The following is a 13,520-nucleotide window of genomic DNA, read 5'->3' on the forward strand; positions in this document are numbered from 1 at the left end:
GAAAGTATATTAGTCTTCCTGTAAAACTATCATAGAATATACTGCCTACTCAGGCCTCTCGAATACTTTTGTATTACGACTGGTTGACGGAACTACATGATTAAGGTAACCCAGATTACTTCTCGTGCACCAAAGTTACACCAAATTGCTTACATTTTACAGATTAATACTGAGAATGTTGCTAGAAACAAGTGCATTTTCTTACTGTGTTATCGTGTAATTGAAAGAATCGCACAATTTTTCATTTTTCGGCAGCTAAAAGTAAGTTTTATACTTTTTTGTACAGTTCCTCTATTTATAATACAAATGCATGTCGGTATGGTGACAGTCTTCGAACAATTTTTTTCAGTGTACTTTAATTTTACGATAAAACTAGTTCAGCTGATGCGAGTAGGACGCAGAGAATGCTGGTTTATTGACCAAGCACATTCAACTCCACTCGTAATTGACGCAATGTACACTAGGATGGTCCTTAAAATACGCCTGTTAAAATTTTAACTAGGCTGCTCTTCAAATCAGCTCTAAACAAATAAATGACAATGTTTTTCCAAGCACAGTTCTTTGTCTTACATTTAAACTTAAACTATTGCGCTACTAGTGAGGGGTGTTTTTTTACTGTATTTTCACTGAGTATATATTTCATAGCAGGATTTGATATTTGAAAAAAATCTATAACTATGAGAAATACACGAATATTGAGGCTACTGTTTGGTAAAAACATTAGCGTCATCAATGATGTATTCTCTAGCATACTTATGTCAATTGTATTTCACCTGAACCAAAATTAAAATGGAATATATTCTGTATTACAGCCCTATGTAACAGCAACAGATTTTCATTTTATAGCCGATTCAAAATCAATCATCGATTCAGCTGAATCTCTGGTAAGGTTAACCACGTTAATCGTGTTAACATCACTTTCCCAAAGTTTACAATTTTCCGATCGATGAGATAGTTTGTAATTGTAAGAAATAAAATAAGATTTAAAAAAATGTATAATTAGCATAGAATACTCCATAAACAATGCTTATATTTTTACCAAATAGTAATATCGATCCGCACTAATTTCTTGATTTTCTAAATGATTATGCCATCCTGCGATAAAATATGAACTGAAAACACAGTAAAATCGAGTGTTTTCAAATGGAAAAATCTATTTCCCCTTTGCACGAGCGTTTAGGATTGTGGTGGAGAAATGTGCTTTGAAAAATAAATCTTTATTATTTATTTCAAGGGTCACCCTACATACGCAAACATATACATATATTATACATACGTACACATATTATACCTGAATATAACTACCATTGGATATTTCATGTGCACGAGCATGATACGTCTAGCAAAAGCATGAAACTCAAGTTGAAGTGATATTAAATATCGTAAACCTATTTACGTAAACTTAAAATAGGTAGTAATTTACACACTCGTGATGCCAATTTTTTTCTTTATTTAAGGTGAATATAACAGAAATCTCATTTTTGTTTGTATAATATCGAAAAGTCCAAGTGCTTGCGTGTCCTCAGCGTCGGTACTATTTCATAAGATAATAAGTATTAATCACAGATAAGATTGTTCACTTAGCGTAACAGTAAAATCACATTATAGCATCGACTGACAAGCAGTTCAGCTTATTCGTATTATTCGCGAAATAAGATGAAGACGAACAAGCAGCTTCATGTACATCAAGATGAAAAATTAACCCGGTTCTCATTATTTCTATAATATAGAAGGATTCAGGTAATTTATCTGAGATGATTATTTCGAATTGAATTATCCAAGAATTTATCTAAGGTCATTATATCGACGCCTCTTACGAAAACTAACACGTTTTAATAAAAATTAGTAAGAGTGTAATATTGCTGGGTATTAAAATTCAAAAAGACTGATTTAGTTGTCTCCAGTAAAATACAAAAGTTTTTACATTCTTAATATAAATATAATAAGACCAATTCATATTTATATTGATAAAAAATCGAACAAATTTAAAACATCTGTAAGTAACGTGTAAAAAAAGAATTCGTTTTTCTAAGATCTGCATGGACAACACAATTTGGAGGATATTTGCAAGGTTATTTTGACGCAAAAAAACGCACTTCTGGATCCATAAGTTGACTTTCATTTCGACTACCGTACACCGCATAAATCCTCAGAAAATCCTTACTGCCCTAACCGAAACGTGTTAGATTTCCGGGCAATCACTGAAACGTATTAGTTTTTTTGGTGAATGCCGTAACATGCTAGTTTTCCTAAGAGGCGTTGATATCAGCTGCAATCATCTGATGATTTGTTTAACGTAATTATGCTAGATAAAGTTACTTAGCAACTTATATAAGTTTACCTTAGATATAATGTTATGACAAACGTACAGCACTGGTCCTCAAATCCTTATTGATACTATTTCTGGTAATTATTTTTCGAATTTATTTCAAATTATTTTCTCTTTTTGATGAAAATTCGTTCTCCCGAACGCAAAATGATCAATACGTAAAACTATAATATGCTTCAGCGTAACCCTCGATAATTAAGCAGATATTCGGCTTCTATCGATTTATCGCCATATACACGAATAAGAAGAAATACATGCACATGCACACACACATAAAAGATACATTTCTATAACACTAAGCGTTTCCGTTGTTGTTAATTTTTCTCATTTATGTAAAACGTATACATACTATCGTATATCATATTACACATAATTACATTCATACCTACGCACACGTGTGTGTATATCATATTACTCGTATTCCCGTACCTCCTTTTCCTCGGTACTTCAAGTTTCCTTTTTATTATAGTATTCGGCAGCGGCCTGGGCCTGGGTAGCTCACATCATTGATCGAAGCAGTTGCCTGGAAAGCAATAGATCCCAGGTTCAAATCCTGGCCCAATCCAAGCCGTAAATAGTACATTGTGTATCAAGAACGGAAAGCGAGCCTTTGACGCGAGTGTGATTTTCAAGAGGTCAAGGGCGCAAAGTATGTTTTCGCGCTCGCGTACGATACTTTACACCCGCCTATTTATTGCTGGGCGGGAAAAAAATATTTTCCGCCCATGTTACGTGCACGAAAAGTCTTACCTTTATTATCAGGGTGGTTCAAAAGCGAGTTTTTTTTCGCTCTTACTCCTTCAAATGTTAGTGTTTAACAGAAGAAAAGATCCTTCCAAAATATGAGCTCTCTAGCTCTAGTCTAACAAACCGTTATTTCAATTTGTATTCCCATTTACTTAACATGGGAAAATTTCACTTTTCGTTAAAAGTTGAAATACTCGTAAACTTTTCAATATTTTTTAAATGCATGCATAGATCGTTGAAGTTGATTTTTCAAGCTTTCCAAACCTCTATAGCAAAACTTAATTATCATCATTAGAAAACACATTATATTTTCGGTAAAAATCAGTTCAGTTGCTCAATAATACGTGCGCCTTATTCAAGCAACCAGAGTTACAACTAATGTTCGAGTTGAGCATCGTATTCTGCCTACTGAAATATCTCGCCACGGCCACCCCAAACGTCTATTAGTTGTCAAGATTACCAAAATTCTCCGGCTAATCTTGGACGTGAGCGATAGCCACCTAAACATGCATATAAGAATTGGCCGCGCAAGTTACAGGCGAGCGTGTAAGCGGTTGCGATAGTCGCATGTAATCGCGTAGAAAGAGAGCTGCATTGCAGCCATATTGGAGCCATAGGCATCCTTGTCTAGTCCCGCATGCTAGACAAGGATACCTATGGCTCCAATGCAGCTCTCTCTAGGCGACTATCACATTTTTTTCTCACTCCTGCGGTCCGTGGCGAGATACGGTGTTTTGTTTTGACAAATGAGTCGACGGTACTGAAGTATATTCGTATGTACTACACAATTGAAAAATAAAAAACCAATCGCGTTAAAGGTGAATAACAAATGGTTTTATATTATAGGAATGATAATCTATGTAATACGTGGATTTTATATAGAAGAAATTTGATGGATTGAAATATAATAACGCGATATACGACTTACCTTACCTGGACGTTGGGTTGTTAAATCAGCAGTCCGAAGCGAAGCGATTCATGTAAGGCGGCGAGGAATCGAAGGTGAAAACGTCGAATTATTCAATAATTAAAAAGAATAAAAATGTAAATACTGCATTGATAAAAGGCTCCTTCAAAGATTTAGACTTGAACTCGATGCTCCTAATTTATTCATTAATCAAAATAATGTAACTGTAGTATAAATGGAATGGTAAAGATTAACTTTGGTGTAAAGAACTAAACTCTGACTTGAATATGAATGTTGTTCAAAAGAATAGTTGAAATTATGTTCGGGAATAGTAACTCGAATGAAATGAATTTGGAATATTAGAATGTTGGATGTTACGTCCGGTTACGTTACCTTCATTGGACTTTAAATATTACATAAACGACAATTAATCGGTACTTACCATTGTTCCGCTCTTTCAAACAGACTGCTTACTCAAATCAGATGAAGAAAATACGTATAAATAATCGCATTAACAAAACTTGTAATATTATACTATATTAACATTTAGGTATTGTGAATCCAAGCTGGTCAAAAGTGTAAACGCCTGCAGATAGGTGATTTGCCTCACGCACCAGCGATGCATCTCAGCAGGTGATACAATAACAGCCCTCCGTCGGTAATGCAACTAGCTAACAGTTCTGAAAACTCCTTAGGACAAAGGCAGAGCTATTCACGAACTCGACTGCGCGACTCGATGACCAGCGACAGCTACCTCATTCAATCGGATAAATGAATACCAATCAGTGTACGACTAAGAGAATCGCGTGTTCGCAAAGTATAATAACGATAATCAAACAAATAATATATAACTCATATGTTCGAATGTAACCCAAATATGGTGATGAATTTAAATATTATATTTTTTCTATTTTAATTGAATCAACAATCAGCACGTTGCATAAGATACAAATCACCATTGATCGTTGGAGTAATTGAATATCATGACAAAAACGTTAGGTAATATTATTATATACTAAATACATAATCCTTGGTTATAAATGTAATCACACTTTATATTGTAACCACACCTCATTGAGAAAAACACTTTTATAAATCAAGGGAAATGAGAATGCACAGCGCCTAAGGTTGGGCAATTCGTATGACATGGATGACAACGAAATAGCGGAAACCCAACGAACAAGGAGTAATAATTGCTACGGGCCTTTAGTCAACGCCACGGGAAATCTGAAAACAATTAGAGAGTAAAGAGACGAACTTTGAGATTTCTTGGTAAAATACAATTAAACTTCGAGATTTCACTACCATTCTTTACACAAAACTGGAAAAATACCAAACACGAATCCAAAATTAATCAATTTTTATTTTACTGTGTTTACAAACTCAAAGTCGAAAAACTATCTCGAAAATATTAACTGCAAGATAACACAAGAAAACTCTACAATACATTCTTACCTGCTTTTCATATAGTAATATAGGCCACGCATAACTTCTTAATGCGCGTGCCTCACTACGGTAAGCGTTGTGGGTATTTCTCATCGAAATGCAAAAAAGGCCCGTCGATAGTGCCGAATCACATGTATTGATTATCGATGTAACATTTTTATTTACGTGCAAGTTATTGACACTAAGATTGTTGAAAAGAAATATCCAGACATTGTCTCAGAAAAAAAAAAAAAGGTCAATTTATTGCTCTAGAAGTCATTCTCTTACCTTGTCCGTTAGTCCGAGAAGAATGATAGAAAAGCTGTTCATCTCAAATAAATTCACTAAAAACTACGTCAAACACCACAACTTTTAGTTGCTATCTTATCATGGGAAAATCATTTTTCGATTTTTTCTATTGATATAAAACTGTGAAATATGTGTGTTTATTCGTAAAAAATGAGTAAGTACACAGTCTAAGTACACATTAATTAATCAATAATAGCGTAAACAACGTTAACTGAGTACTCACTCATTTTTTACGAATAAAAACACATTTTTCGCAATACATTTTTTCACAATTTATTAATTAATAAATAACAGCATGAAAAATATTGACTGTGTACTTACTCTTTTTTTACGACTAAAAACACATTTTTCACAATTTCATACCAATAGAAAAAACGGAAAAATGAAATTTGGTAAAAAAAATTTTTTTTAGCCGGAATGCCTGATACGTTTTAATTATTTTATCGCGTTTCGGGTAGTAAAATGCTTTGATAAAATGCTAAAGCAATTTGAAGCAATGTGGCAGTGTTTTCTGTAACTTTTGTTCGAATTCGTCTTTCCCTCACAGTCATTCCGTCATTACATTCAAGAGTGAGAGCGATGACGATTGTATGAACGAATGATTCATGTAATATTATATCTTAATAAATTTATATAAAACTGTCGTGTCGACTCTTTTATTGTTTTTTTTTCAGCTTATATGTATAGGATGTTTTTTTTATTTGCAACAGATATATAACGAAAAAAATGGTAAGTCAAAGGATCCAGTTTTCCCTTATTTTATAATTATTTAAAACGCATTTTTCTACGTGTTATAAACAAAAATACGTAAGGCCATTACTTTTAAAAACATCTTATTTAATAACACTTCGGATTTCTGCGATATAAAATGTTTTTCTTAGTACTTACAAAAAATTTTGATGAAACTCTAACTGAAATTTCGAAAATTGATGATGATATATCTTATTACAAACGTCATTATAAGTACATTAGAAATTCTCAAAAACCAGCCTTGAAACTCCTGGAATATTCAGGAAATTTAAAAATGAAGGATTGGTAGACATCCGTAATATCTTACTGTTATTTTCAACGAAATCCTTTGCATGAACAATAAGTCCATTTTACAATGGATTTAATGATGTCGCGACGGATAATTCGTATTCCTAATTCCTTCTGTATAGTACCTTGCAGTAAAATCTACCGCACTCGTGTATTAGGATCAGTGTAGATTGCACCAGAAAAAATTATACTGTTACTGTAGATGCAACTGTGACCAAATCGGGGTAAAATATGGACGTAAAATACCATAAATATATGGAGCATTCTATCTCGATAGTCTTACAATTAGTACAGAAAAAACGGCACTTGCAAAATTTTAGAATTAAATTGTATTCAAATAGTCATTTCAAACATTTTCAGCCTATCCTCACCGAAAAAACCCTGAATTCGGGTGTAACTTCGCACTCCCAACTTTTTTTATGGGAATTTAACATTGTCCATGAGTTTGGGCCACGAATTTACACCCCAGTTTTGGTTTTTTTCGTTGGGGTAGAGGGAATCTGATTGTGTATTTAGTTTGCGACATATTGACAAATGGCTTCAAAATAAGAATTGAGACTAAAATAAGAAGAGAGCAAAAAAGATTAGTAGGAAGAAATCCGTCATCGGCATCTGATCGATAAATTTACACAACGGAGATTATTCTTTTTTAACTGACTCTTTTTTGCCCTTAATCAGGATCGCCACTGATTTTAGATTGTAAAATTTCCAAAATTTTTCGAAAACTGAGTCTTAAAATTGAAATGATTTGGGCAGAGCTTTGAAAAATGCTTACAAATTGCACCATTTCATTTATTTTGAGGGAGTATAGGTCTACCAATGCACGCCTGAAAATGTTGGTGAATTCTGGGAATTCATAATTTGCCTGTCAATTAGTCAATTCGATTGGAATTTTTTATCTAAAAAAATGTGTAGATAGAACCTCGTTTATGTTTTGTTTTATCGGAATCAATCAACAGAAATCTGAAAAAAGTAATCTTCGATACTTTATTCGTTCAGCCAAGATGAGAAATTTCTATACTCAATTTTTGTTCTCAAATGCCAAGCATTTACAGTTAAAATTCGATTTTTCATCCGAAATTCACGATTTTTCAAATTTACCTTAGTAAGATATATAATAATACAAAAAAGTGAGATGGTAGCAAAGAGGGTCAACCTCGGGATCAACTATCCAAGAATACTTTCTCCAAATTTGTATTTCATCGATTATGAACCGTTTTTTGAGACATCGTGGGCATCATAATACATGTCATCGAGCGAAATGACAGACATTATTGTGAATAAAAAGATTTCTATCGGCGAATTGCAATTTGAAAAAAATATGTCAATGAAGCTTAATCTACGTTTTTTTGAGTGAATTGAACCCCAATGGAGTTAAATAATTGATTGTTGCGTTATAAATTCCGGAAATTCACCCCCCTTTTCCGCCGTCTATTCGTTTTTACTCTCTTTAACGAACTTACTTGTATGTCTGCAAAATGGTTATGGCAAGACTTTGAAGAAACAATACACTACTCAGTAAGCGCATGACGGATATAATTAATTATAACAAAAAAAAAAAAAAACGGTTGGTTTATTTGTTTCACCCTGAAGCTTGTGGTGCCATCAGGCATGGAGTTGGAAACCGAAAAAATTGTCGAGTCTTTTAATTGTGTTCCGTGGCTCTTTCTCAAAATCACTAAGTAATCGTAACCCTACTCGATGCCGAATGACGTCACAAGCTTAAAGTTATACAAATAAACTTAATGTTTTTTACGGAAGGATTGACCACTTTTCAAATTTGGTCCACCCTGCTCACTTAATCTTATAAAATCCTGATAAAACGATTGAAAAACATAGAAATCTTGTGTAAATCATGTCGATCCTGTAAAATAATTTAAAGTTTGAATCATGTGAAATCTTTCGAGATTGCGGAATCCTGAAACTTAGTTTATACACTAAATAGATAAAGAAAGATAAATTACATCTGATTTCCGCTGTCTGACTCAATCCTTTATTTTTTATTGCGAAAGGTACACGAGATTTAGTCAAGTATAGTTTTGTATTATCATGATGTCCTAGGAGGATGAAATAGTTTCCTTGTCCATAGCTTCAGTTTGGGGAAAGCCCCTATCCGTTTCACCCTCGGGATTAGATGCTGGTTCGAATGGCACACCCCAATCGTGTGAACCGGGATTCGGCACGGTCAGCATTTGAAATTGGAATTAAGACAAGTGTTGCGGTACGGCGATACATTTGTTACGCAACCCCAGAGTCGCTTATTATGCAATTTTTTAGGCTCGTGATTTTAAACTGACAGATGTCAACGGTGCTTGACAGACCGAAACCAGAACATACGTTCGTTTCGACGATTCTGTGAGTCGATTTGCTATACAACTCGTTTCACTCTAATCAAGATTCATTAATTTTGTTCCCGCGCCTCCGATCCCTCCCCAACTTACCCTGGCGCGATGCATTTTTTTAAATAAGGGTATAATAAAACCTCAAAATTGTACATCGTATTGGGAATGTCCCTTTGCAATGCGTTATCTGGTGGTAAAAAATCAAACTAATACAACCAGGCCAACAGCTAACCGCGGCATTGACCGTATTTTCTATATTTATGGATAGTAGAACAGGTATATCATTGATTACATTTCATTTATTTATGTGACGTTAGTTATTTGAAGCCCGAAAAATTACGATTTTCCTCCATTAAAATCAAAAACTTTGGCTATGTGGTGACAAAATGGCGCCGAAAACCAGGCTTTGACGTCATGAGGACACTTTCCAATAATAACGCTGTACGTTTTAGGAAGATTCTTGAAGCATGAGTTAGGTTCTACTGTGATTTTGCGGGGAAACAGTGTGTTTGACCACCCATTAGTTTGCATGTACACTAGATTTCAAGTTTCCACGATTCACATCATGTCAATTATTTTACAGAATCCAAATAATTTTATAAGATTTCTAAGAATTTTCAAAAGACTTCAATGGATTTTTAAGAGAATCCATAAGATTTCACAAGATTTGGAGATGTTGTACGATTTTAAGAGATTTCATGGATTTCACGTGATTTCGTAGCATTTTACAAGAATTCACGAGTAGCCTAAACCAGATTTTAAGAGCGGTCAACCCCTCGGTGTGGTTTGAATTGAGCTGTACACCTCTAACAATGTCATGCTGGAACAATTATTTTTTTTAAAGTGTAGATATTCTAACGAAAAATTGACTAGATTGAATGTTCATGAAATTCGGCAAAAATGATCGTTTTCCATAACTCGAATTTCGTAAACATAACTTTACATGGGGAATTCAAAACAAGTTGAATAATATAAGAGCGTATTATAGCGTTGAAAAATACTGAAAAACGTTGCTCTAAATACCTGATTTTATACTTGTTATTGGAAAATGTCCTCATGACGTCAGAGCCTGCTTCTCGGCGCAATTTTATCAGCACATAACCTAACTTCTTAATTTTAATCGAGAAAAATCGTAATTATTGGGGTTTCAAATTACTCATGTCACATAAATTATTTAAACATAATCAATAATATACCTGTTCTACCATTCACACGCGGAAAAAACACGGTCAACGGTCAGATGTCAGCCTGGTTGCATTAGTTACATTTTTTACCACCAGATGACGCATTGCAAAGTGACAATCCTAATAAGAAATATGTCACAAGAAATCCAAAACGTCACATTTCTCTTGCATGTCTAATCTCGCAAGCTGGTGACTAATGAAATAAATTTGTACGTAGAACATTTTTTATATAAATCCTTACAAGCTCTATGAAGAAAATTGACAACTCGAAAAAATTGTACAGATATGAGCAAAAGACCATTCCTTACCTAAGAAGATGTAATCTAGTCGGATGTCACAACTGTTGTCTCACAAAGATAATTTCTTTTTAAATCGCTAGTTGGCAATCTCTGACAATGAGAGACCGAAATGATTATCAGCTAAAGCTGTTCAGCTTCTTATTTATGAAAACATATGATAGCTCGATAGTGTTAATATTCGTACTTTACTCGGCTGCAAAAGTGAAACTCGGCAATTCAGGAAACTTGAGTATATATATATATTAGACTGTATCAAAAAAATTGACTATTTTTTCTTTAATGGTATACTGAAAATATTGTTCAAGATGACGAAAAAGAAATACCATAAAAATTTCAGATTTTAATATTGATATTTAGATGTGCCTCATCGCGATTTTCTACTTTCCATAAGAATAACATGGCAAAAATGGTTCTTGCTCCTTGCGATTTTTATAACTAGATAACGACGCATCGTACAGAAAATTCATAAACATGTTTTTGTAGGAAATTGAACGTTCTACAAAAACGGTCTGTTGTCATTTTACGATAAATCTATTCTTTCAAAAGTTATTTTTTATATATATATATATTTTTAATATTATATATATATTTTTTTTTTCAGGTACCAGATTGCATTATGCCCATTTACAACGTGATCTGCTATCACTAGTTAGATTCCGTACGAAGTACAGCTTCACATTTGCGGTGATCAATAATTCAAATACCAGTAAAGTACAACTGACATCTTCACACAGAATTTCAAGTATATAAGCATAAAAAGTAGACAATAAAGTAAGTATAAATGAATAAATTTATTTTGAGAATATATAAAATAACATTAGTTTGATAATTGGTGCGTACCTCAATTATTACACAATCGTCGAATACTTACACTAAATTTGGAAAACTTCGATTACAAATTTACCAAGTTACCGGAATCTCAAACTTGACTTCAGGAATTTTGAAAAATCTTTTTTTCGATAGAAAAACGCTCTAAAGTCCAAAACATTGGACCAAATTGGAGTCAAATGTTGGTAGGTCAGTGACCTTACGCCAAATGGCGTATGCCGGTCTTCTAAGGGTTAAAAATATTAGACACGTATTTTTTTCTACATGTTGATTTGGCTGCTTAAGGGAAAATCCATCCCTTAAGTTTACCCTCAAAACATAATTATATCGTCTGTTGATAGTAAATACTATTCAATTGGTTTTGTCATAAAGTTTTCCAACATTACTGATTGCGAGTAATCCTAAGAAATCGATTTTCAGGGGTAAACCTTAGGCGTCGATTTATCCCTTAAATATCTGGATTATAAAAAAAAGTGTCTAATAACTTTTCATTGCCTATGGAGATGTAGGAAAAGTATTGCTTTTGTTCGAAAATAACTTTTTATGATTTCAATAAATCGTCACATTTTCGGACCTCGAGTATCTTCTAAAAACAGATTTTTAGAAAAATGTCGATCTCTCTGTCAGTCTGTCCCGATAAACTATTCCGATCATCTCGAAGACGATTGAATGAAAAGATTTGAAATTTACCCGATTTCACAAGCAAATGATGGGTATTAAAAATTGACCCGTTCTCTGACCGTCAGCTTCTATCGAAAAAAATTCGTAAGACCCAAAGAACTCCAACACGATCCATACGACGCTCATGAAAAATTTTATACAAATTGTTATAAAACGAATAAATGAATACAATAAAAGACTATTTCGTGAAAAATGAAGCAGCCATTTTATGAAAAAAAAGTGAATTTTAACGAGAAAATTTGATCATACTTAATGGGTCCTTCCAGAAATGAATTGGTTTGTAAAGTGACGAAAAATACCGTAAAAATACTAGTTCTACGGCTTGATTAGTTTTTTTTATTTTTTTTTTTTTAATTTACGTACAGATAAAGGATTTGTCGAATTTACTATAAACATAGCGAAAGAAATATTATTTGATTCGGCAAGAAAGTGGCCAGAACAATAATTTGTGTTATCAAGTGTATTCATATTTAACTAGATCAAAAAAACATGTCGTTCGCCATATTTGATCGTCATGTTTCGTAAATTCTACCAGATTTTTTTGTTATGGATGGGTACACCTGGGGTACTTTCCTCGTATAAGTACCTCATACAGCTCTTACAAATGATTTTGTTTCTCAGGATGCATATAACCTCTCAATTTTTTGTCTAGATACAATTTTGTTTATCGCTTTTAGCTCCTTTCATTGCCGCACATCTTGAGTTCAAATATCGAAGAACAATAACAGCGATGAAAATAAATTTGTTAGATTCGTGTTAATCGTATAATATCTAAGGAAATTATTTTTTACCTGAGTCCAGCAAATGGAAATACTTGTTCAATAGAATTTCTTTATTATTACAGCCACATGAAATACACAGCGAAATACTCGGCAACATTTTCTTAAAAGTATCTTTCGTAAGTATACGACTATGAGCGAACTATCTACTGAATTTATTGAGCACATTTGTACAGCTACTTTCGGAAGCTCATTTTGGGGCGCGCTCGATCAATCTTCTATTGCAATTTTACAATATCACCAAGCATGGTTGCAGCCACGATGAATGATCGATCACTTTTCAATCGAAACTAGTCATTGTTAACGCCCCAAGGGTTTCGCACATGTCCAACTGTCGTCGCAATTTCATCTTATACTTATTTGCCGAATGTACAGTGTAACTGGATTTTTGTCCGACGAGGGTGAGCCAATTTGTTTCACGAAGGGATTAACTTCTGCCACAAAAATTCATCACCAGACACGATCGCAAGGCGGAGTGCCCGTCGGATTTGACACAGCGAAAAACATACTAGCTTCGAAAAAGAATTTATCTTCAACTTAGAAACTTGCTTCGTCACTTACAAAGTCGTTTTTTAGCATTTTTCAATCCGTATTTGTGTTTATTAAATAATGAATTTATTGCCGCTAAGTAAATGATTACTTTACTATTTTT

The 13,520-nt window shown here is 33.6% G+C and overlaps 1 long non-coding RNA gene across 1 annotated transcript; it reads right to left on the reverse strand.

The window, feature by feature from the left end:
* Window positions 1–5: 5 nt before the first annotated feature.
* Window positions 6–11,062, reverse strand: LOC124411727. Its single transcript, XR_006929704.1, has 3 exons — window positions 11,052–11,062; window positions 4,725–4,733; window positions 6–1,077 (listed from the first exon to the last, which is right to left on the reverse strand). It is a non-coding gene; the product is annotated as an uncharacterized LOC124411727 (long non-coding RNA).
* Window positions 11,063–13,520: the final 2,458 nt, after the last annotated feature.

This window comes from Diprion similis, chromosome 10 (genome assembly GCF_021155765.1).
Source record: "Diprion similis isolate iyDipSimi1 chromosome 10, iyDipSimi1.1, whole genome shotgun sequence".
Classification (NCBI taxonomy): Eukaryota; Metazoa; Arthropoda; class Insecta; order Hymenoptera; family Diprionidae; genus Diprion; species Diprion similis.